General features: G+C 43.3%; 1 protein-coding gene and 1 pseudogene across 1 annotated transcript in view; both read right to left on the reverse strand.

Annotated features, from left to right (window-relative positions):
- Nucleotides 1-25212, reverse strand: part of PARP9 (poly(ADP-ribose) polymerase family member 9) — a 357437-nt gene that overhangs the window by 97101 nt on the left and 235124 nt on the right. The window lies entirely within an intron of this gene.
- LOC136379525 (LIM and senescent cell antigen-like-containing domain protein 1 pseudogene) lies at nt 8405-9037 on the reverse strand (annotated as a pseudogene).

A 25212-nucleotide genomic window follows, 5' to 3' on the forward strand; every position in this document is an offset into this window, starting at 1 on the left:
TCTAATGGACCAGGTTGGAGCGTGGAACAGCTCCTTTCCCTTAGGCAAGGTAGACTCTCACAGTGTGAACCGCTGTCTTCTGTCTCCTCTGGTGCTGCTACTTAAGGAATCCCCAATTTACTTTGCTGTATACTTGCTTCAGTAGTAAGAAACGGAAGTCTTAAGTATAAAACACCCATTTTATTAAAGTTGTAATGGTTTCTTAAAGAACAAAATAGAAATCAATTTATATATATATATATTTTTAAGTTTTGTTAATTTTAATTTATTGTGTTAACATGGATCAAGTGTTAACTCAATATAACACTCCCATTCCCCACCCCTGCATCCCTCATCACACCATAACCTTAACCCTTCCCCTAACTCTCTCCCCTATTCCCTCTGGATTTGCTGTCCTGTCATCTGTATCTCTGTGTTACGTATATATAATTTCACTAATCCCTTCACCTTCTCTGATCCCATCCCCTCATCCCTCTTCCCTCTGACAGCTGTCCCTCTGCTCCCTGTGACCCCACCTCTGCCTCTAATCACTTTGTTCATTAGATTCCACATATATGTGAGATCACATGATATTTGTCTTTCTCTGCCTGCCTTATTTCACTTAGCATAATAATCTCCAGGTCCATCCATGCCATCACAAAAGGTAAGATTTCCTTCTTTTTTCATTGCCGCGTAGTATTCCATTGTGTATATATACCACAGCTTTTTAGTCCACTTGTCCACTGATGGACATTTGGGCTGTTTCCAGATCTTGGCTATTGTAAACAATGCTGCAATAAACATGGGGGTGCATGTCTTCTTTTGAATCAGTGATTTGGTATTTTTTTTATTTTTTATTTTTATTTATTCATTTTAGAGAGGAGAGGGAGAGACAGAGAGAGACAGAGAGAGAGAGAGGAGAGACAGAGAGAGAGAAGGGGGGAGGAGCTGGAAGCATCAACTCCCATATGTGCCTTGACCAGGCAAGCCCAGGGTTTCGAACCGGCGACCTCAGCATTTCCAGGTCGAAGCTTTATCCACTGCGCCACCACAGGTCAGGCAGTGATTTGGTATTTTTAGGATATATTCCTAAAAATGGGATAGCTGGGTCAAAAGTCAGTTCCATTTCATTTATTTATTTATTTTGTGACAAAGAGAAAGAGAGGGGAACAGATAGGGATGGACAGACAGGAAGGGAGAGAGATGAGAAGCATCAATTCTTTATTGTGGCACCTTAGTTGTTCATTGATTGTTTTCTCATACATGCCTTGGCTGGGAGGCTATAGCAGACCAAGTGACCCCTTTCTCAAACCAAATGAGCCCACTCAAGCTGGCGACCTCAGGGTTTCAAACCTGGGTCCTTCATATCCCAGTCCGATGCTCTATCCACTGCGCCACCACCTGATCAGGCCCATTTTAAATTTTTTGAGGAAAACCATACTGTTTTCCACAGTGGCTGTACAAGTTTGCATTTCCACCAGCAGTGCAGGAGGATTCCTTTTTCTCCAGAAATCAATTTATATTTATATAGTTATTATAAATTGTACCTTCCATCAGTCTGAAGCTGAATCATGTCTTTTTGTCTTTTAAGGCCATCTCTTTCATAGCTGACTTGGCATTCTCTATCCATGTGACTAGAATGGTCTCCACTTCTCTCCAAAGAACCCACTGTTTCAAGTTCATGAAATTTGAAGTCTTCCTCAAACTCTGCTAACTATTGAAGAAAAGCTTTCTTCTCTATAGATTTCCAAAGTTCAGGCTGATGGTACTGGCCGATCACAGACCACAGGCCACTGTCTTACTCTTTCACAGAAGGTATAAGATCTCACGTATCTTCTGTTTACTTCTCTTAGAATTTTTCTGCTTCTCATTCCTCCCCCACCCCTATCCCTTCCCTCTTTTGTGGGAAATGAGGACACACACTCTCCTTGGATGAATCAGGGGCCACATTTTTATTTTTATCTCTTTCATCGATAGTAGAAAGCCAGTTATATTCCATGTAGTATATATGGTGATGTTAATTGAACACAAGGTTTGTGAATTCATTCACAGTGTGATGGGTTGATTATCACAAGTAAGGTCGTTTATAGCTAATATTCAATTTCTGCTAAGCATTTTATTAGAACAAATACAGTTTCTTGTAGTAAACCTGCTCTACACGCCTAGTTAATTAAATTATTACAATGACAAGCTGTTGAAGAAAAACTCACTCTTACATGTTCTCCTTTTCTCTCACGCCACTTACCACACAGCACTTCTGACACTGGTGGTGTGGGCGTTTTCCGTGCTCTAAGCAACTCTCTGACATCAGCTGGGTGCCCCCTAATTTAACTCAATGCTGACATTACCCACCTACCTCCACAGCACCTCACCCACACACACACCGCACACACTCTGCAGACACTAATCATAAATCCCAAGCTGTTACCTCCTTGGGTTCAGTAATTTGCTAGAATGGCTCAGAACTCAGGGAAACACTTACATTTCCTGGTTTATTATAACAGAATATGATAAAGAATATGAACATTCAGATGGAAGAGTTACACAGCACACAGGATGTGGGAGGGGGCGCGAGCGTCCACGCGTGCTCAGAGCTAGCTGCGCTTCCATGTGCTCACCAACTCTGAAGCTCCCTGGCGTTGACACCTTCGAGATTTTTATGGAGGCCTCAGCACGTAGGCATGACAGATCATTAACTCAGTTTCCAGCCTCTCTTCCCTTTCTGGAGAATAGGCAATGGGGCTGAAAGTTCTGTAAAAAACTTAATAATTCCCTGGCCGGTTGGCTCAGCGGTAGAGCGTCGGCCTAGCGTGCGGAGGACCCGGGTTCGATTCCCGGCCAGGGCACACAGGAGAAGCGCCCATTTGCTTCTCCACCCCTCCGCCGCGCTTTCCTCTCTGTCTCTCTCTTCCCCTCCCGCAGCCAAGGCTCCATTGGAGCAAAGATGGCCCGGGCGCTGGGGATGGCTCCTTGGCCTCTGCCTCAGGCGCTAGAGTGGCTCTGGTCGCAATATGGCGACGCCCAGGATGGGCAGAGCATCGCCCCCTGGTGGGCAGAGCATCGCCCCTGGTGGGCGTGCCGGGTGGATCCCGGTCGGGCGCATGCGGGAGTCTGTCTGACTGTCTCTCCCCGTTTCCAGCTTCAGAAATGAAAAAAAAAAACAAAAAAAAAACAAAACAAACAAAAAAAAAACTTAATAATTGACCTGAACCATGTTGGGATTCGGAGGCCTGCAGGGGTCCTGCATCAGTCACAGGGTCGTATAGGAAGAACTTTGATTATCACAGCCCTCCTAACTTCCTTTACTCAGCTATAAAAAAATCTTCCTCTTTATTTGTGCTGAACTAGCCATGGCTGCATGTTCTGGATTGCAATTCTCTTTTTCCCTGAACAAACCTTTTCTGTTGGAGGAATATCTATCTAGCTGACTTTTCGCTTAAGGTCAACAGTTCCAAGTTTCCAATTATGGTTTGGTCTCTCTGGTGACCAGTCCCCAGCTAGGAGCCCACTAAGAGTCACCTCCTTAGAACAAAAGACATCGCCACGCCCAGGAAATTCCACTCTTAACTAAGAGCTCAGGAACTGAGATCAAATTTTAGAACAAAGGTTGCTTCTAATGCTCTTATGACTTAGGAAATTACAAGCTTTTTAGAAGCTCTGTGCCAGGAACCAGGGGCAGACACCAATGTGTATTTTCTTTATGTCAAGTGAGCTTTGGTCTTTAGGCAACTGTGAGTAAACATATGAATGGAATCTTGGAATCTTGTCATTAGAGTGAATAATAATCTTAAAAGAACTTTGCTCTACCTCCCTCTTTGTTTATATTAGTTTTGTGGTCACAAGAATATAAATATTCTCTTTCTTTTCCTTATCTTGTTAAGAAAGATATTTTCAACACAGTAATTTATTTCTCCAAAGCCCCTTGTTACCTAAAACTATAATTCTTTTACTAAGACCCATCAAATACAAAAGTTTGACTTTCACACAATCCAACCCCACCTCTTCAATCCAAGCTTTGCCTTTTATGTGCCCAGCTTGTTCCTGTGTCTTTAAGCCCAAACTGGCATCCCCTTCTCCTCACACCTTCTTTACATTCTACTTAGTCGGAGAGAATAAATTAGAAATGGTTTTTATCATGCAACAACCAACTTTCTGCCAAAAAAAATGAAAATGCTTCTCTATAGGCCTCTGTATTTTATAGTGCAGGGTGTGGTATTTTCTTTTTCTTTCTTTTTTTTATTGTTAATAATTATGAACATGTACTAAATACCAAGAGTATACTGCAAAGGTTGCTATATAAAAACATAATTAGCAATATAGTGCCCCTGTCACTGAGCTTACAATCTAAAATGAAATACAATGAGAATGCTATAAGCCTACCTTAAAATTTCCTGAACTTTGAAATGAATCTTGGCAAATGAGTGAGGCTTAAAATGACCTATCATTTCAGGTACAATGTTAATAAGGCTTTGAATATTATCCAGACAATGTTTGTTTGCATCCAGACATTTTCCTCGATTCTCTCAGGCTTGGTAAGAAAAAGAACACTTAGAAAAAGAAATTCAGTAAGAATGAGTTATTTAAAACTGCCTTGCTGGACTTGTTTAACAAAGACAAGCTTCCTAGCCTGAGATTTTTCACAGCTAGGAAAAGCCCCACAAAAAATATTATGAACTAAGCCAAGTTTGTCTTCTATTTCACTTTTTCAACTCTTTCCTCCTTTCCCACATGTGAGGGCTCCAATGATAGCCCTATTAAGGAAGAAGGTACTGTATCTAGATAAAAGCCCTAACACGTTGTACTTCCAGGAAATAGTTAACTTCTGTTTTAGGAGAAGAGTGAGCAAAGAGAGCTCGGGGAGCCTCTGGCTGTTGGAGAGGCCTGGCCTGACCAATGAGAGCGCACAGAGCAGCGCGTCCAGCCAATGAGGAGCGCACAGAGCAGCGCGTCCAGCCAGGCAGCTCAGAGCGACGTAGCACACCCGGAGAGCAAGAATTTTCTGCTCTCTACTTCTGGTGCAGGCGTAGTTTAGAATTTAGCATCAAGACCCTACTGCAAAGCCTGTACTATTTTGCCTATATCCACAGTATAATATTTAATAAATACTTTCCAGGTTTTCTTTGCCAGTCATAAATTAACTGACAAGGGCACACTGAAGGGATTTTGATTCTTGCTATCAAATGAGTAGACTGTTTTAAATGTCTGAACACATGCAGTCTTAAACTATATATTTAATTATTTTTAATCATTCAGAATTCTTTGAACTCTAAAAAGAACACTAAAAATAAGTTACTGGTTATAAGTTATCTGAAACCAGAAATAGAATTTATCCTGTTAAGTGAATGCACCTTTATAATACATGCATGCAAATATTTTAATGACAGAGTGGTAGCATCCTGAGATTTTTTAAATTTTTTTTTGTATTTTTCTGAAGTTGGAAACAGGAAGGCAGTTAGACTCCCGCATGCACCCGACCGGGATCCACCGGGCATGCCCACCAGGGGGCGATGCTCTGCCCATCTGGGGCGTCACTCTGTTGCAACCAGAGCCATTCTAGCGCCTGGGGCAGAGGCCATAGAGCCATCCTCAGTGCCCAGGGCCAACTTTGCTCCAATGGAGCCTTGGCTGTGGGAGGGGAAGAGAGAGACAGAGAGATAGGAGAGGGAGAGGGGTGGAGAAGCAGATGGGCGCTTCTCCTGTGTGCCCTGGCTGGGAATTGAACCCAGGTCTCCTGCACGCCAGGATGACGCTCTACCACTGAGCCATCCGGCCAGGGCTTCCTGAGATATTTTTAATGGCAAAACAATATTTTAGTAATTCTTCGAAAAAACATAATTTTACCCTTAGAAGTCCATCTTGGCAACTTTCATTTAGAGGCTAACACAACAACAGTACACATTTAAATAATGTTCACAACGTAATGCTTTGCATACAAGTTTATCAAGAAAGAATGGTCCAGAACGAAACGTTTTATGAAGTACAATAATTCATGACTTTTGACCTAAAATGGACGCTTAAATATTCCTCTTCCAATTTAAATGTCACTTATACATCGTACTTATAGCAAATAAAATCCAATTAATTATGAGATTTGGAATAAAAAACTTGAAACACATATCAACATCATTCTCTTATAATAGAAGGGCAGAAATTAATTTTTTTATTTAGACAATTAAATTTACAGAAATGAACTTTAATGTGTTTTCTAAAAAGGGAGAAAAAATTTAAAAATATAATCATGACTGGCAAATGAATCTGAGTTTATATATCTCAACCAATACACATCTTTTTAGTTGGTATTATATGGAACACTTAGAATTCCTGATTAAAGTATATGTTTTTCTCAGGCAAGGCAAGTTTATGTAGAAAACAAAGATTATAAAGGCAATATGACCAAAACATACACATTCAGTTTTTTTAAGTGATACATTTGACATTAAGTTTAGAAGCGCCTGACCTGTGGTGGCGCAGTGGATAAAGCCTCAACCTGGAATGCTGAGGTCGCTGGTTCGAAACCCTGGGCTTGCTTGGTCAAGGCACATATGGGAAGCAACTACTATGAGTTGATGCTTCCTGTTTCTCCTCCTCTTTCTCTCTCTCTTTCTGCCCTCTATCTAAAAAAAAAAAGTTTAGAAGCATAATTGCTGTAATACATAAAAAACTTTCATTTTTCCAATACTGCAAAGTATAGTAGTATATTTTCAAATAGTAGAATATATTTTTTGCACTAGAGTTTTTTTAAAGAAAGGTGGGATTTTAGGTATGTACATTTAAAAAATGTATTGATTGATTGTTTTATTAGAGAGAGGGGCAGGGAGAGAGAGAGAGACAGGAACATCAGTCTGTCCTGTGTGTGCCCTGACCAGGGATTCAACCTGCAACCTTGGTTGGGTTGGAACACTGCTCTAACCAAACGGAGCTATCTGGCAGGGCTGCACGAAATTTAAAACAGCAAACTATTAGCTATAACTGTATTAACTGTATGAAGAAAGAAGTTCACAAGGAGGCTAAAATATAAAACTAAGAGTAATTTTAAAACACTAAGCATAATGATTGCATTTAACCAAAAAAATCCCCCGAACTAGTAGTTCTGAATACACTTGTTTTGTGTTAGTAATGTGTATAATTCATTATATTGCTACCAGTTTGATAAATATACTGACATTCCATAAGATTTGTTTTTCTGGTTCTTCCCTATATCCTCCCCAATAGCAGTTGGAATTAATTTTCTTTTGAGTACAAAGTAAAATAATGTTTATATATTTTTTTATCTGAGTCATGTAAAAGGTGACTTCTTACTTTCATTTTTAAAAGTTGTATTTGAGGCCCTGGGTGGTTGGCTCATGGTAGAGCGTCGGCCTGGCGTGCAGGAGTTCCGGGTTTGATTCCCCGCCAGGGCACACAGGAGAAGCACCCATCTGCTTCTCCACCCCTCCAACTCTCCTTCCTCTCTGTCTCTCTCTTCCCCTCCCACAGCCAAGGCTCCATTGGAGCAAACTTGGCCCGGGCGCTGAGAATGGCTCCATGGCCTCTGCCTCAGGCGCTAGAATGGCTCTGGTTGCAACAGAGCGATGCCCCAGATGGGCAGAGCATCATCCCCTGGTGGGCATGCTGGGTGGATCCCGGTCGGGTGCATGCGGGAGTCTGTCTGACTGCCCCCCCGTTTCCAACTTCAGAAAAATACACACACACAAAAAGTTGTATTTGATTTTTTGGACCTTAATTAAAATTTAACATTTAACCATGTATTTTTTTTGCTATTAGGTATAGTCTACATTTTAATAAATTAGAAAGGGTTATTAACAAAGGTAAATCTTGATTTCATCGTGTTTTAAGTATGATTTTTTTACTTTTTTTTTTTTTTTTTTTTTTTTTTTCATTTTTCTGAAGCTGGAAACGGGGAGAGACAGTCAGACAGACTCCCGCAAGTGCCCGACCGGGATCCACCCGGCACGCCCACCATGGGGCGACGCTCTGCCCACCAGGGGGCGATGCTCTGCCCATCCTGGGCGTCGCCATATTGCGACCAGAGCCACTCTAGCGCCTGGGGCAGAGGCCACAGAGCCATCCCCAGCGCCCGGGCCATCTTTGCTCCAATGGAGCCTTGGCTGCGGGAGGGGAAGAGAGAGACAGAGAGGAAAGTGCGGCGGAGGGGTGGAGAAGCAAATGGGCGCTTCTCCTGTGTGCCCTGGCCGGGAATCGAACCCGGGTCCTCCGCACGCTAGGCCGACGCTCTACCGCTGAGCCAACCGGCCAGGGCCTGATTTTTTTACTTTTTAATGAGAAAAAGATGATGAAGGAAACTGTTCATCTAGTTCTTCTTCACTCAACCATTTTGAAAGACAGATTTAAATAAGGGTGGGTCAGGTCAATGATGTTGGTACTCTTATCTTTACAGAGAAGGAAAAATATAAAATAAAGAAAGTTATTGCTTTCCTAAAGTCTCAGTTATTTTCTTAAGTCTTTTCTTTAGCTACAACGGAAATTTCTCATAGCACTTCTTACAGACTGGGTTCATATTAAACTCCACATTTATTCTTGAGTGTTAATTTTGCATTGCAGGCAGAACAGGCAAAACAGTTCCCACATCAGGCCTTATTAATAACAGAGACCATGTCACCGTCCATGACGAGGTTACAGTGAAAACAAATACCACCAAATAGCTGGTTACAGTGGTTTTCACGATAGGTCGGCCTTTCCTTTCATAATGGCGATGTCCAAGAAATGGGTTTTCACACTTGGCACAAACAAAATGCCCCACATGCCAATGCTTGCACATGGCATTTACCATACGCCCTTCAATGGGCCGTTGACAGATGCCACAGATAGGGAACCTGTTTCATCGTGGCACGGCAAGCAGCCAGCTCTCCTTGCAGCTCCCAGGCATTGGCAGTCAGCTCCTTCCCACAGTTGGCAAAGTTGAAATGGTCTGGTGGTCATTCTTGAATATCAGAGGTTGCTCATCAATGATGATGTGGCATTTCTAGCAGATGTATTTTCCAAGGCTCTTGACTTTCTCATGATTATGACAGGGGCGACACAGATGTCTCCTGGCATTTAAATTTTTTATTTTATTTTATTTCATTTTATTTACTTTAGTGAGAGGAGGGGAGGCAGAGAGACAGACCCTGGCATGCACCCTGACTGGGATTCACCTGGCAAGCCCACTAGGGAGCGCTGTTCTTCCCATCTGGGGTCGTTGCTTCGTTGCAACTGGAGCCATTTCTTAGTGCCTGAGGCAGAGGCCATAGAGCCAACCTCAGCACCAGTGGCCAACTAGCTGTTCAGTACAAAAGAAAAAAAATCCCAAGTATACCACGTGAAAACTTGAAAAACACTGAGAACAAACTTTTAGAGAGAAGAAAATAAAACAAAGGATGAAGAACCAGCATGGTTTCAGATTTCTCAGTATCAACACTGGAAGCTTAAATGAAGCAAAAACTATCAAAATTCCAGTAGAAAGAGATTTCTATGAATATTAGCAAGAGCTTTTGATCATTGTAGACTATAATTCAAGTACTTTTTTAAAGAAAATAAAAAATTAGTTTCTGGTTGGTTTGCTTAGTGTATAGAATGTTGGCCTGGCATATGGATGTCCCCAGTTTGATTCCCAGTCAGGGCACACAAGAGACACAACCACCTGCTTCTCTCTCCCTTCTGTCTCTCCCTTCTCTCCCCTTTTCCATCTCTCAACCAGTGGTTCGACTGGATCCAGCATCAGCCTGGGTGCTGAGGATAGCTGGGTTTGTCTGATTGCATCAATGTCAGGTGCTAAAAATAGCTTGGTTGATTTGAGCATTGATCCCAGTTGGGGTTGCTAAGTGCATCCTGGTCAGGGTGCATGCGGGAGTCTGTCTTACTATCACCCCTCTTCACACAAAAAAAGAATAAAAAGTTAAATGTAAGTACAAGTTAATATTTCTATATGAGTTTTATATCTATCATAACTTTTAGACCATATGTTGCTAAAAGAGCTTCTGGGTCATTTTTACCTGTTAGTTATAGAAGTTAGAAAAGCTTGTTAGTATTAAGTTGGCCTGGATCAGTCAGGGTTCTCTAGAGAAACAGGACCAACAGGATGTATAACTATAGAGAGTGATTTATTTATTTATATTTATTTATTTACTTACTTATTTCTTTCTTAAGTGAGAAGCAGGAAGGCAGAGAGACAGACTCCAGCATGCGCTCTGATGGGATCCACCCAGCAAACCCCCTATGGAGCAATGCTCTGCCCATTGCTCTGTTGCTCAGCAACTGAGCTATTTTAGTGCCTGAGGTCAGGCCATGGAGCTATCCTCAGTGCCCTGGGTCAACTTGCTCCAACCGAGCTATGGCTGCAGGAGGGGAAGGGAAGATAGAGAGAGAGAAGGGAGAGGAGGAGCAGTGGAGAAGCAGATGGCCACTTCTTCTGTGTGCTCCGACTGGGAACTGAACCCATGACATCCTCAAGCCAGGCCAACGCACTGCCACTGAGCTAATCAGCCAGGGCCAGTAGTGATTTATTGTAAAGGACTGTGGGAGTGTGGTGAATCCAAAATTTGATAGGGAAGGCTGGCAGGCTGGAGACTCAGGGAGGAGTTGCAGTTTGAATCTAAAAGCAGTTTGCTGGCAGACTTTCTGCTTTGGGAAGGTCAGTATACTATTTAGACCTTCAAGTGAATGGATGAAGCCCATCTACATTAGGGAGAGCAATCAGCTTTACTCAGAGTTCACCGATTTAAATGTTAATCTCATCCAAAACAACACATTCACAGAAACATCTAAATAGTGTTTGACCAAGTTTCTGGGTATCATGGCCCATCCCAGTTGATAAAATTAATCATCACAATAACCAACCAGTCATTCCAGTTCCTGAGTGTGCGGCCTCTGACTTGGTTGGGGGAAGAACTGCTCTGTCACACAACAATCAGTTGGTTTGTTGTTTAGGGTTTGCATAAATAGAGAGAGCGGAAGAGAGAGAAAGGACACCAAAATTTAAAAGTTGAACAAAGTAAAGCAATCAAATGTAAGTATATTTTTAAGTCAAAAGGCAGTAAACTAAATCTTTAGTGATTACTAAACATATAAGGCAAAGGAAATAATAAAAAGAGTTTAGATTTATAAAAACAAACAAAAATGCAAGGCAATAAAATAAGAGAAACAATCCAAAAATGCATGCAGAAATGAAAGACACACGTCTATATTATTAAATGATCTGAATATTATTACTTAAGTCAACAAATAATGATTTATTCAACAATTATTGACTATATGTTGGACTTTATATTAGACACTGAGGATATAGCAATAAACAAAATAGATGAAGTTTCTGCCCTCAAGGACTGCATAATCTAGCAGGGGAGAGAGACATTAAAGAAATAATTATAAAATTAATGAATCAAAAGTTCAACAAATAGGCCCTGGCCGGTTGGCTCAGCGGTAGAGCGTCAGCCTGGCGTGCGGGGGACCCGGGTTCGATTCCCGACCAGGGCACATAGGAGAAGCGCCCATTTGCTTCTCCACCCCCCCCCCCCCCCTCCTTCCTCTCTGTCTCTCTCTTCCCCTCCGGCAGCCGAGGCTCCATTGGAGCAAAGATGGCCCAGGCGCTGGGGATGGCTCCTTGGCCTTTGCCCCAGGCGCTAGAGTGGCTCTGGTCGCGGCAGAGCGACGCCCCGGAGGGGCAGAACATCGCCCCCTGGTGGGCAGAGCATCGCCCCTGGTGGGCGTGCCGGGTGGATCCTGGTCGGGCGCATGCGAGAGTCTGTCTGACTGTCTCTCCCCGTTTCCAGCTTCAGAAAAATACAAAAAAAAATTTTTTTTCCAACAAATATTAATGGAGAAATAGAGGGTGCTATAAGATATACTTCAATCTAAAATGGGCAGAAAAGGAGATTTTTCCTTTCCTACAGAAGTATGTCAAACAGAATAAGATTTTTAAAGTGTCAGTTTATGTTACAATAGAAATCATATTGCAATGTAAGTGCATCAAATCAACCTATTGAACACCTTAACTTACACAATGTTATCTGTTCATTGTACGTCAATTTTTTAAAAAAAGTTTTTCTGTTTTAAAATATACAAAGGTAAAGCAAAAGTGTTTAAGGAGAAATGAACCTGTTTCTGAGTACGAAACATGAGCTAGTGACAGACCCGCGCTCCCACCTTAAGCAACCGGAAAATAGGGACAAAAAAAGAGAAATCATCTATTTCCAGGCAGAAGAGAGCTGCTGAGTCAGCGGGAACTGGAGAGGCGCAGTCTCCACAGAGGGAGACACTTGGAGAGGGAGAGCGGACTTCAGCAGCTGCTTTACCCAGGGGTTACCTGCTGATTCTGGGCATGGGTCACAGGCTGATCATTCCAGGCGTTGGAAGTGGGGGACCGACCAGTAGAGCTGTTGGAGATTTGGGAGGTCTCCTTAGGACACCTATGAAATTCTGGGGATACGAGAGGCTGAGTTTAAAAATAGAAACAGAAAACCTCTGAAAGAAGAGCAGAGCCTTCAGACATTTTGTGAAACGTAGATTAGAATTACTGAATTTACCAGTGGGATTTCTGCTCAGAATTTGAGCCTTACCAGGATTGCAACTCAGCCTCCATGCAGCATGAAGTATTATTAGATTCAGGTGACCAGCCTCAATTAGAAAACAGATGCTTTAACCCACGGCTCCCCAAACTACGGCCCGTGGACCGCATGCGGCCCTCTGAGGCCATTTATCCGGCCCCCGCCGCACTTCCAGAAGGGGCACCTCTTTCATTGGTGGTCAGTGAGAGGAGCACATTGACCATCTCATTAGCCAAAGGCAGGCCCATAGTTCCCATTGAAATACTGGTCAGTTTGGTTTAAATTTACTTGTTCTTTATTTTAAATATTGTATTTGTTCTCATTTTGTTTTTTTACTTTAAAATAAGATATGTGCAGTGTGCATAGGGATTTGTTCATAGTTTTTTTTTATAGTCCGGCCCTCCAACGGATTGAGGGACAGTGAACTGGCCCCCTGTGTAAAAAGTTTGGGGACCCCTGCTTTAACCTGACCAGGTGGTGGAGCAGTGGATGGAGCGTGGACCTGGAATGTAGAGGACCCAAGTTCAAAACCACGAGGTCCCTGGCTTGAGCACAGGCTCACCAGTTTGAGCTTGGGGTCGCTGGTTTGAGAATGAAATTATAGACATGACCGCCAGCTGGCTTGAGCCCAAAGGTCGCTCGCTGGCTTGAGCAAGGAGCCACTGGGTCAGCTGGAGCTCCCCAGTCAAGGCACATATGAGATAGCAATCAGTGAACAACTAAGGCGTTGCAACAAAGAATTGATGCTTCTCATCTCTCTCCCTTTCTGTCTGTTTGTCGCTGTCTCTCTCTTGCTTAAAAAAAGAAAAAAGAAAAAAAGAAGATGCTTTATAAAATTAAAATGTAATGTAATTTAAAATTAAAATTAGTGTAATTTTTACTTTATATGGGAACATAAATGAACAAGAATATCAAACAGTATTCCAGATTCAAAATGGGTCATGATAAGAATTTGTCCTAGCAAACATTAAAATGTACTAGTGGTAACCAATTTGAAGCCCTTGGTATACAAGAATAGCAGTAATGAGAATATTCAAAAGATCCACACTTTCCATCATATTCTCCAAAATATTCAAGGTGCCTTAAAAGTTAAATACTTAAAAATCAAAAGAAATGCCCTTCTACATATGTGAATAGTCTAACACAAGGGAAAATCACTTTTTGACTACTGCTGGAATAGAAATAATAAAAAAAAAGATGGACAGACTCATTCCTTAGAGAGTTTTACCTTTGATTGGAATGAATACCAATAAAGCTGAAATTTACAAATTCAGAAGAATGGAGACACAAAAGTTTAACTTTAGCATAAATGATTAAAAGAGTTCATACAAGAAGAAACATGATTTTAAATCACAATTTTTAAAACATTTGGTCAACATTGTTGGTAAAATAACTGCAAATTAAACCTAGTGTGAAATTTCATTTTGTACCTAAAAGAAAAAAATTAGAAAATCTTTTAGAAAGTGATAAAACCTAAGGCCAACAAGGCTTCAGGAAAACAGATATGCCCATGCAAAGTGACAGCAATGTTCCTGGAGCCAGTCTTTCTAAAGGGCAAAATGGGACTTAATGGAAAAAATCATAAATATGCCTAACCCATGACCAAGAAATGGAATTTATCCTGAGGAAATAATATTTAATAAAAAATGTAAGTATACATATACAATGTTTATTTATTTTTTTAAAGACTTTATTCATTTTAGTCAGAGAGACAGACAGAGAGAGAGAGAGAGAGAGAGAGAGAGAGAGAAGGGGGAGAGGAGCAAGAAGCATCAACCTCCATATGTGCCTTGACCAGGCAAGCCCAGGGTTTTTTGAACCGGTGACCTCAATGTTCCAGGTCGACGTTTTATCCACTGTGCCACCACAGGTCAGGCCACAATGTTTATTTTATGATAGTAGAACACTATAAGAAAGCTAAGATCCCAACATTGTGGAAATATAGAAACTAACTGTGGTATATCAAAATGATATACTCTAATGATACACTAAAATTGTAAATGTAAAGATGAAATAGGAAATAGAAAACATTTGGTTAAATCACATTACATAAAAGGAAGAATACCAAATTGTGTGTGCACACTCATAATAACTATAAAAGGACCACAAATAAGGATAAGCACAGGAGGCAAGAGCACAGATACAGGGAATGTATCTAGTTGGCTTAAGAGCAACAAGACTTGTAGTGAGTTATTCTGTAAAGTTGTTAAAATTAGGTTTTGAAAGAATTTAATATTGCTATACTGAGAGCAGGATTTTCTTTGCAGGGCATAGGATAGACTTATAGAAGTAGTTATTTGCTGCCTTTTAACTGGACAGATGCAAAGGTAATGGTGTTTCCTTTTAGTAATGTGAACCTTAGTGAATCTATACTTCCATAAAAAATGGAAAGCTCAGAGATAAATATGGTCTGAGTGAGTCACTTCACTAGAGTGGAATGTTCTGTAGGGGAGGAAAAATATTTTTCCCTCTACTCTTCTGAGTTCTTGGCTGAGGAATTCCTATAATGAAAGACAGCTTAACAGAAAAGAAAAACAAACAGATGTTTATTAACATGTATGCCTCATGTATACCTGGGAGAGACCCAGGGAGAATGAATAACTCCTGAAGATGGCTTAGAATTCAGACTTGGTGCCATCTTAATAGCTAAAAGGGTGGTGTGTGTGTGTGTGTGTGTGTGTGTGTGTGTGTGTGTGTGTGTGTATGGGGGGTGGTGGTGCAGGTCTTTTAGAGAATAGTAAATTATTTTTAGAAAAGATGAATGGGCCTTAGAAGAGTAAAATGATACATATGACTTCTAGACTCTCCTGTGAAGAGTCAACCTTCTCTGATTCATGAAACTCCTGGGGAGGGGTTTACGACAACTGAGCTCCTTCTGGAGGATCTGTCTTTGGATAGATAAGGGGAGTTCGGAGCAAGCTGCTTCCTGCATTTGCTGATTTATAAGTCCCTGCAGTTCAAAATAATCAACATACCAAAGCAGCATATTTTGGCAGTGGTATGTCTTAAACCCCGACAGTCCTATTTTGGGCTGACATGTTTTACTACCCTTCAGTTCCAACTGAGACTGTTAGCAAAAAAGGAATGTTTCTTAGTGAGCAGAAAGGGACTACTAGGTCCTAGCCACCTGCCAGAAAGTAATTTGCGAAATGGGACTGAAGTAGGTGGAATGGTGTCCCCAAAAGAGATATGTTGAAGTCTTAACCCCCACACCTGTGAACGTGACTTTTAGAAACAGTCTTCACAGAAGTAACTAAGCTAATATGAACTCATACTGGATTAGGATAAACCCTAATCTGATGACTGGTGTCCTTATAAGAAGACAGAAATGTGGACACAGGCACACACCAGGAAAATACCGTGCGCCAACGGGGCAGAGACTGGAGTGAAGCAGCTACAAGCCAGGGATGCCAAGGAAGTGGGGCAGGCACCAGAAGGCAGGAGAGAGCAGGGGAAGGTTCCACCCTCGGAGCTCCCAGTGGGAGCAAACCCTGCTGACACCCAGACTTCAGATTCTGGCTTCTAGAACTGTGAGAGAATAACTTGCTGTTGTTTTAAGCTTTGTTATTGTACTTTGTTACAGCGGCCCTGGGAATTTTTTTTTTTTTTTTTTGTATTTTTCTGAAGCTGGAAATGGGGAGAGACAGTCAGACAGACTCCCGCATGCGCCCGACCGGGATCCACCCGGCATGCCCACCAGGGGCGACGCTCTGCCCACCAGGGGGCGTCGCTCTGTCGCAACCAGAGCCACTCCAGCACCTGGGGCAGAGGTCAAGGAGCCATCCCCAGCGCCCGGGCCATCTTTGCTCCAATGGAGCCTGGGCTTCGGGAGGGGAAGAGAGAGACAGAGAGGAAGGAGGGGGGGGTGGAGAAGCAAATGGGCGCTTCTCCTATGTGCCCTGGCCGGGAATCGAACCCGGGTCCCCCGCACGCCAGGCCGACGCTCTACCGCTGAGCCAACTGGCCCTAGGAATTTAATACACAGACTAAATGTGAACAACCTGGTAGACAACTCATTAAAACAATCACCCGACTACAGCTTCCAAGGCAGCAGCAAAATCCAGGACTCATTTGTTTTTAGGAGCGCAGCATAGATGGGAGTCCCCACCGGGTCATAGTCTAGGTCGGGGGTTGGTAAAACTATGGACTGCAGACCAAACCCAGCCTACTGCCTACATGCTAGAAATGTTCTCACATTTTTGGGTGGCTGGGGAAAGCAATTTTAAAAAACTTATATTTTGTGACTCTAATGCTGGTGGATGAGGCCATGCAGTTCCTCATTGAATTCAGGCAGATGGTAGAGGAACTGTGGAGCCGGAAAGCATAGGGCCATTACCCATTTATTGGAGGCTTACACAGATGGGCGAGTGAATAAACAAAGGAAAACTTGTTTTTTGCAGTGAAGGGCAAGGGATCAGGAAAACCGCCCGTCACAGTGGTGGTGGCGGGAGAGCGATCTAGGAGAATCACCTCCGAGGGCAAGCACCCATAGCCTTACATAGACTATACACACGTGGCACTGCCACGTGCTCACACACTAATCAGGCAAAGTGTGTTAGCTCACACTAACACAGCGACACATAAAAATTACATGAGCTCTGGCCGGTTGGCTCAGCGGTAGAGCGTCGGCCTAGCGTGCAGAGGACCCGGGTTCGATTCCCGGCCAGGGCACACAGGAGAAGCGCCCATTTGCTTCTCCACCCCTCCGCTGCGCTTTCCTCTCTGTCTCTCTCTTCCCCTCCCGCAGCCAAGGCTCCATTGGAGCAAAGATGGCCCGGGCGCTGGGGATGGCTCTGTGGCCTCTGCCTCAGGCGCTAGAGTGGCTCTGGTCGCAACATGGCGACGCCCCGGAGGGTCGCAACATGGCGACGCCCAGGAAGGGCAGAGCATCGCCCCCTGGTGGGCAGAGCGTCGCCCCATGGTGGGCGTGCCGGGTGGATCCCGGTCGGGCGCATGCGGGAGTCTGTCTGACTGTCTCTCCCTGTTTCCAGCTTCAGAAAAATGAAAAAAAAAAAAATAATAATAAAAAAAAATTACATGAAATTCAAGTTTCTGTGTCCTTAATAAGAATTTATTAAACACAGTTATACTCATTTGTTTATGTATATTCTATGGCTGCATAAGGGTAAACATAAATAAAATATTTTAAAAATTAGCCTGTGGTGATGCAGTGGGTAAAGTGTTGACCTGGAATGCTAAGGTCATCAGTTCAAAATCCTGGGCTGGCCAAGGCACGTATGAGAAGCTTACCACTCTTCCACCCCCACCCCGCCTCTCTCTCTCTCAAATCAATGAATTTTAAAAATTAAAAAAAAAAATTTATTAAGTGGGAGGCGGGAAGGCAGAGACAGACTCCTGTATGCCCCCTGACCGGGCTACACCTGGCAAGTCCCTACCAGGTGATACTCTGCCTGGCTGGGCCACAGCTCTGCTGCTCAGCAACCAAGCTATCTCAGTGCCTGATGCTGGGGCCAGTGGAGCCATCCTCAGCGCCTGGGGCCAACTGTTGCTCGAACCACTCAAGCCATGGCTATGGGAGGAAAAGAGAGAGAGAGAGATAGGAAAGGGGGAGGGTGGAGAATCAGATGGTCATTTCTCCTGTGTGCCCCAACTGGGAATTGAACCTGAGATATCCATATGTGGTTGACACTCTACCACTGAGCCAACTGGTCAGGGCCGAGAGCGATTTATTTTAAAGAACTGTGGAAGTGTTGTGAGTCCAAAATATGATGGGGTAGGCTGGCAAGCTGGAGACCCAGGGAGGAAATGCAACCAGCCAGGGTCTAAAAAGAAAAAAAAAATTAAAAATTAATTTGCCCAGGGCCCTGGCCAGTTGGCTCAGTTGTAAAACATCAGCCCAGCATGTGGATGTCCTGGGTTAGATTCCTAGTCAGGCCACACAGGAGAAGTAACCATCTGCTTCTCCACCCCTCCCCTTCCCTTATCTCTCTTTCTCTTTCCTTTCTGTAGCAATGGCTTGAGTGGTTCAAGAGAGTTGACCCCAGGTGCTGAGGATGGCTCCATGGCCTCAGCCTCAGGCACTAAAAATAGCTTGGTTGCTGAGCAATGGAGCAATGCCCCAGATAGGCAGAGAGCATTGCCCCATAGGGGGCTTGCCCAGTGCATCACAGTCAGGGTGGATGTGGGAGTCTATCTTTCTGCCTACCCACCTCTCATTAATAAAATAAATAAATAAATAAATAAATAAATAAATAAATAAATAAATAAATTTGCTCAGGCATTAAAAAGGGAAGAAATCTCCCCTCCACTCTTTGTTTTCACTTTAGAAAACTTATGATTGTTCATTCTTCCTCTACCTCTTTGAGATGTATATAAATGTCTTTAAAAGCTAAAAAAGCTTCTTGCCAGTTTTACAACCTGGGATGTTTTCTCAAGGATCTGGGAACCATTTCTTTTAAATATAATCATCAAGGAAGATGGCACCCCATTTTTCAGTTTCCTTGGAAGGATGGGAGCCTAACCTCCACCAGTATCTGGCTCCAAATTGTAACTGTACCTGTCATAGAAACATGAGAAACTTCTTTTGAATAAAGCAATTAGCTAACACAGATGGACACCACAATTACTGGATGTATTTAGGGTAAACTTGTGTAACAAATGGTGCTGTCAAGTCCTCTTACTTGAGGACGAGTTACCATTTGTCTTGAGAACATGTGTGTAATGGGTTGTATCTGACTGGCTGTATAAAAAGGTGAGATTTCTTTCTGTCCTTGCACTCCCTTTAGTGGATGGCCTGTGATGAGCATCACACTCGGGTTTAATGCTTAATCAATAATAAAACTATCTTCTTTCTTTTCTACTTTGCGGAGAGGTTTTCTGGGTTGGCAGAAGATTTGTTTTTTAGTTATATTTCTCCAACAGTCGTTTCTGGTCTATGACAGCAGATTCGAGTAGTTGTAACAAAGACCATATAAACTATTTATTATCTGGCTCTTAATAGAAAAAGGTTGCTGTTGACTCCTGGTCTAGTTGTGTGCACAAGGTACCTGGAAAAGCTAAATTATTCAGTAAAATAAAGTGAGAGGAATTTGGGGTTTGTGCAGAAGGGGCCTGGGAACAGACAAAGGTATAGAGGAGGAGCTAGCTGGATCTTCAGGCAAGAGGGGCTGGAAGTGACAGTAGATGAGTGAAGTAGGCCAAATGGAAATTTTAGTGAATGGAAGCCAGGAGTCAGTGGTCCTGGCTCCACTTGATTGCTGATATATTGAGAAGTAAACCAACTAAATGTCAGCAAAGCAGCCAATTTTTTTCCAAGGAAAGCTGAAAACCTGAGGTTTCATATAAAAACTCACACTGTTAAAATGTGAGCATTGAATTTAAATTTCATAAGTAGGTCTCAGGGAAGGCTTCAGTTTGGTGATCACCAAGTTTAACTTCTGATCTAGAGAGTGAGGGAGTACCTCTCCATGACAACAAGAACGAGGAAATGGTTTGGGTAGGAAATGGCTGATGAATTCCTAGAAATGCATATGCGTGACACTGACTGGGGAGTTAATTCCTACACTGAGATACAGTTAGTAAGCCTTCGGTGAATGCGTTAGTGACGACCTGAAGGAAAGAAAGAGGGTGGTGTCTTCAGCATAAAAGCAGGGGGGAAACAGGAGCCAGGAAGTCGATTGCAATGTGGACTTTCTCTGGAGAAATGTAGCCCCTGAAAAGAGGTTTAATGGAGAGAGCTCTGGACCTGCCTGCAGTGCCCTGGATGGGAACTTGGGATAATTTGTATAGATATTAGTGGAGAATAATTCAACATGATAGTGAACTTGAGGACTTAACGACTAGCACATAGTAAGCCCCCAATACATTTTGATTCTTGTAATGAGCTGTCATTTTCTGGAATATATCCAGAAACACAGATCACTTGGTCAGGATGCAACACCTGCCAAGAAAGAAGCAAAAGAAGCTCAACTGCTTTTCAGCCTAAAAGGAAAAGGTTTGGTGCATGTGGTGGTTATAAAACATATCTGCAAATTCTTAAACACTCCTCTTATAAAGAAGTGGAGTCCAGTTCTCCTCTCCCTGGATGTTAGCTGGCTTTAATGAACTGCCCATAATGAATAAAATGCTGGAGAAGTGACAGTGACTACTTTTGAGGGTTAAGTCATAAAAAATGATAGAGCGGCCCTGGCCGGTTGGCTCAGCGGTAGAGCGTCGGCCTGGCGTGCAGGGGACCCGGGTTCGATTCCCGGCTGGGGCACATAGGAGAAGCGCCCATTTGCTTCTCCACCCCCACCCCCTCCTTCCTCTCTGTCTCTCTCTTCCCCTCCCGCAGCCAAGGCTCCATTGGAGCAAGGATGGCCCGGGCGCTGGGGATGGCTCCTTGGCCTCTGCCCCAGGCGCTGGAGTGGCTCTGGTCGCAGGGGAGCGATGCCCTGGAGGGGCAGAGCGTCGCCCCCTGGTGGGCAGAGCGTCGCCCCTGGTGGGCGTGCCGGGTGGATCCCGGTCGGGCGCATGCGGGAGTCTGTCTGACTGTCTCTCCCCGTTTCCAGCTTCAGAAAAGTACAAAAAAAAAAAAAAAAAAAAAGATAGAGCTTTGCTCCTTCCCCCTCTCTTTCTTTCTCTTTCTCTCTCCCTCCCTCTCTCTCCACACCTTAGGAACTGCACTGCCCGGTTAGAAGTCCCGCTGCCCTGAAGCTGCCGTGCTGGAAGACCATGTGGTGAGCACACTGCTGAGAGAGATGCCAGAGGATGCCCAGCTGTTTCAGCTGTGTGACTTATCCCAGTCCAGGCACCAGACATGTGAGTACAATACCCCCTGAGTTGACTCCAGCCTCAGCCACAGCTTGACTACAGACATGAACCCCTGGGAAGATTGCTTAGATGAGCCCAGTCAGCTACCAAAATCTTGAAGATAATACGGTAGCAAGTGATTGTTCTTGTCTTATGCCACTAAATTTCAAGGGAGGGTTGTTAAGAAGGAAAAGATAGCTGGAATAATGTACTCAGCTCCCACTGTGTCAAGAATTTTTAAAAGTTAGGCACATTGCCTGATAGAAAAAGAGAGTAATTTATATGGAAGTTTCTTTATGTTCATGCCTTGATTTCATTGAAGGATTATGGGATTTAGGGAAGAAGGTGATATGTAGGATGAAGATTTTTTTCATTTTTAATTTGGGAATATAACTGACTTATGGAAACAGAAAAAAATTGACCAAACCTCTTCCACAGATCAAGGACTTCTAGAAAGTAGGGCTTTGAGATTTCTGACTGATGACAGATAGAACATCCAAACACCCTGCATTTGAGACTGCAAGGAGGAAGGACTATTTCAGAAGGACCTTTGGATGGGCTGTGGAAGATACATGGATTGAACAGACAGCACTGGCTCCCAATCACTGATGCTTTAAAATGTCATAGCCATTGACATTACCAGCTGGCTTCTCTGAGGATCAGACTCTGCCCTGAAATGTAAAGTGAAGAATGTTTATTAGGAGTACCTTTGAGCAGCTCAGTCAGCAGTCCCTCCTTAAAAGGAACTTTGTGTGGTGCATCACTGTGCCCACCAGAAGTTGCTAAAAACGTCAAGAGATTAAAACTTTGGCTGAGTATGGATCATCCATTTTGTTTCTAAGTATGACTTTGGAGAGCAAACCTAAGAATTCCAACCACAGCATTGAGTTTCAAATGAAACTGACTGAGCCATGAGAAAAGGAGACTCAAGAAGATATTGTGGCCGTGGCCAGTGGCTCAGTGGGAGAGCATGGGCCCAGTGTATAGACATCTCAAGTTTGATTCCCAGTCAGGGCACACTGGAGAAACAACCATCTACTTCTCTCTCCCGTCCCTTTTCCCCTTCTATCCCTCTTTCCCTCCCACAGCTCAACTGGTTCTAGTAGCAGCCCCTGTGCTGAAGACAGTTCAGTTGGTCCCAGCATGACAACCTCAGGCACTAAAAATAGCTCAGTATTCAAGCATCAGCCCTAGACTGTGTTGCTGGGGTGGGTCCTGGTCGGGGCACATGTGGGATCCTGCCTCACTACCTTCCCCCACTCATCTAAAAAAAGAAGAAGAAGAAGATATCATTTCCCTGGAGTTTTAGAGATGATTTTGTGAACCTTGAATTCTGGACTTTCTGGCTATGCAGCCCAATTCTAGGCAGTATTTGTCAATTTAAGTCTATGAATATATTTTAGTTTCTGATATTTGGATTTGACCACATCTCTCACTGCTTATTGGACTTGAAAAATTTTTTAAAGTAAAATTAGTAAGAACACAGGATTTAATAAAAACAGATTTGGATGTTGCATTGTTAAAAAACCTTTTCTGGCCCTGGCCAGTTGGCTCAGTGGTAGAGCATCGGCCTGGCGTGCAGGAGTCCAGGTTTGATTCCTGACCAGGGCATACAGGAGAAGCGCCGTCTGCTTCTCTACCCCTCCCCCTCTCCTTCCTCTCTGTCTCTCTCTTCCCCTCCTGCAGCCAAGGCTCCATTGGAGCAAAGGTGGCCCGGGTGCTGAGGATGGCTCCATGGCCTCTGCCTCAGGAGCTGGAATGGCTCTGGTTGCAACAGAGCAATGCCCCAGATGAGCAGAGCATCGCCCCCTAGTGGGCGTGCCAGGTGGATCTCGGTCGGGCGCATGCGGGAGTCTGTCTGATTGCCTCCCTGTTTTTAACTTCAGAAAAATGCAAAAAAAAAAAAAAAAAGCTTATTACCTACAAGTATATGGATTGGCTATTCTAAGACACTTCAGTAAGATTCTCTATTCCATAATTAATTATAACTAAAATGCATTAATCATTATTAAAATTATCATCAGTGAACTAGAGTTTTAACTTTTACTAGAAGAGAGCACTTTAAGCCCAAAACAAGCCAAAGAAAGGAAATAATAAAGATAAAAGCAGAAATCAGTGCAATCAAAACTAGAAAAAGAGTAGAAAAAAAATTAATAAATCTGAAAGCCAGTTATTTGAAAATATCAATAAATTGATAGACCTCTAGCAGGCTAATTAAATATAACAGCATAATTGAAACTTGAACCAGACACTATGTAATGCTCTTTATATATTTATCTTTTTATCTTATATAATCTTGAAAACATTTTTCTGGTAAGTAATACTATATTTATTTTTTAAAGATAAGGAAACTAAGGTTTACAGATTTTGGTTAATTTGCCCAAGGTCACATAGCTGGTAAAATCTTGAACCCAAGTCTGTCTGACCCTGGCCTGAACCACCGTATTATTCTAACTCCTAATACCCTGAAGAGGATACAAGGCTGTCCATCCAGAGCTCCAGTTTTGTTATCCTAGCTGCTAGGAATATCTGCTGCTGACAGGCCACAGCTGCATCTCTCACTGGAAATCGATCTTGGCCTGCAGAGAACGGCCTCCCCCAAGAGATTCCAAGGAAAAGACCTCTTTTTTCAATTTGGAAGAACTACAAAAGTTATCTTAGTTCCAGGGTTCCTCGTAGGATGTTTGAGGCTTCAGATGCAACTGTACGTATTGCAAGTCAGTTTCCCTCTGTGTCCAGACTTGCCTTCCTTGATTCTTTACAGATCAATCTCGCTAAGGTATTTCTTTTTTTTTTTTTTTTTTTTTTTTTTTTTTTTTAAATTTTATTTATTTATTTATTTTTTTACAGAGACAGAGAGTGAGTCAGAGAGAGGGATAGACAGGGACAGACAGACAAGAACGGAAAGAGATGAGAAGCACCAATCATTAGTTTTTCATTGCGCGTTGCAACACCTTAGTTGTTCATTGATTGCTTTCTCATATGTGCCTTGACCGCGGGCCTTCAGCAGACCGAGTAACCCCTTGCTGGAGCCAGCGACCTTGGGTCCAAGCTGGTGGGCTTTTGCTCAAACCAGATGAGCCCGCGCTCAAGCCAGTGATCTCGGGGTCTCGAACCCGGGTCTTCCGCATCCCAGTCCGACGCTCTATCCACTGCGCCACTGCCTGGTCAGGCTCGCTAAGGTATTTCTTAATTAACCTCTGGCCCTGGCCGATTGGCTCAGTGGTAGAAAGTTGGCCGGGTGTGTGGAAGTCCTGGGTTAGATTGCTGGTCAGGGCACACAGGAGAAGTGGCCATCGCTTCTCCACCCCCCTTCCCCTCCCCTTCTCTCTCGCTCTCTTTCTTTATCCCCCCCCCCCAGACATGGCTCAATTGGAGTGAGTTGGCCCCAGCTACTGAAGATAGCTGCATGGCCTCTTTCTCATGCACTAAGAAGAGCTCAGTTGCTGGGCAACGGATCAACATTTCAGATGGGCAGAGTATCACCCTCTAGTGGGCTTGCTGGATGGATCCTGGTTGGGGGTGCATGTAGGAGTCTGTCTCTGCCTCCCCTCCTTTCACTGAATAACAAAAAAAGAAAAGAAAAAAAGTGTAGTATATATAGCGGAGGCAGAGACAGACTTTACAATCTGCAGTTTTAGCCATCCACTGAGCGGTTTTGAATGTATCCCCTGAGGATAAGGGCGGGGGACTAGTGTACAAAGAGAAATTAACAAATCATGTACCACATAAGAGACTCCATACCCTCACTACTAAGCTTTGTTATTTGGATCGCATAAATAGAATACGGTTAATCTGGCTGGAGGGTAAAACTGGACTCAAATGTAGGAGACAGGAGTATTTTCTGCTATAAAGAAACTACAGGTAGGAGAGATGAAGCAACGGCAAGGCCAGTGAGGGACACTGCTATAAACTGTCAACAGCTCCAGCAGCAAGAGAA

Source organism: Saccopteryx leptura, chromosome 8 (genome assembly GCF_036850995.1).
Source record: "Saccopteryx leptura isolate mSacLep1 chromosome 8, mSacLep1_pri_phased_curated, whole genome shotgun sequence".
NCBI classification, from domain to species: Eukaryota; Metazoa; Chordata; class Mammalia; order Chiroptera; family Emballonuridae; genus Saccopteryx; species Saccopteryx leptura.